Source organism: Halyomorpha halys, unplaced genomic scaffold, assembly GCF_000696795.3.
Source record: "Halyomorpha halys isolate HHAL.00 unplaced genomic scaffold, Hhal_1.1 Scaffold220.1, whole genome shotgun sequence".
In the NCBI taxonomy this organism is placed as follows: Eukaryota; Metazoa; Arthropoda; class Insecta; order Hemiptera; family Pentatomidae; genus Halyomorpha; species Halyomorpha halys.
The window spans coordinates 195,110-195,658 of record NW_027104907.1 but is presented as its reverse complement, the minus strand read 5'-3'; positions in this window follow the sequence as shown (position 1 = coordinate 195,658).

Here is a 549-nt window from a genome sequence, read left to right as displayed (position 1 = left end):
TCGCACATTAATGTATTTATCTGTAAAACCGTTCATTTAATTGCGAATGAGAAGTTTTAATATATGATACTTCCAATTATTATAATAAAAATATACTAAAGACAGAAATACTTTATTCGTCTATGCTGCCCAAATACATCGGGCTGCTACATTACACAGAATACTAATCAATCCGTGATCGGACATATATAAATTACATGGTATAATCAAATAGAAAAAAACAAAAAACAGTTCAATTCATTCATTTTTGCTTTCCCTTTCTTGTTCACTCACTTTCACCATTTCACAATTTTTATTTCGCCTGATCAACAAAGTCACTCCCGAATTCACTCTCCCAGATCCTCTCCAGTAATCCACTAAACAAATTCACTATTAGATGGCAAGGTGAAATCAAACCATTACTAATAGTCACAGCAGTAGATCAGTTTACCAAAAAATAAACAAATAAATACATTTTACCAGAACAAAACTAATACATAGATTCAAAGGAAAATATAATAAAAAGCCGGTTAAAAGAAACACTTTAATGGATAAATAAGTTTTAAAAAA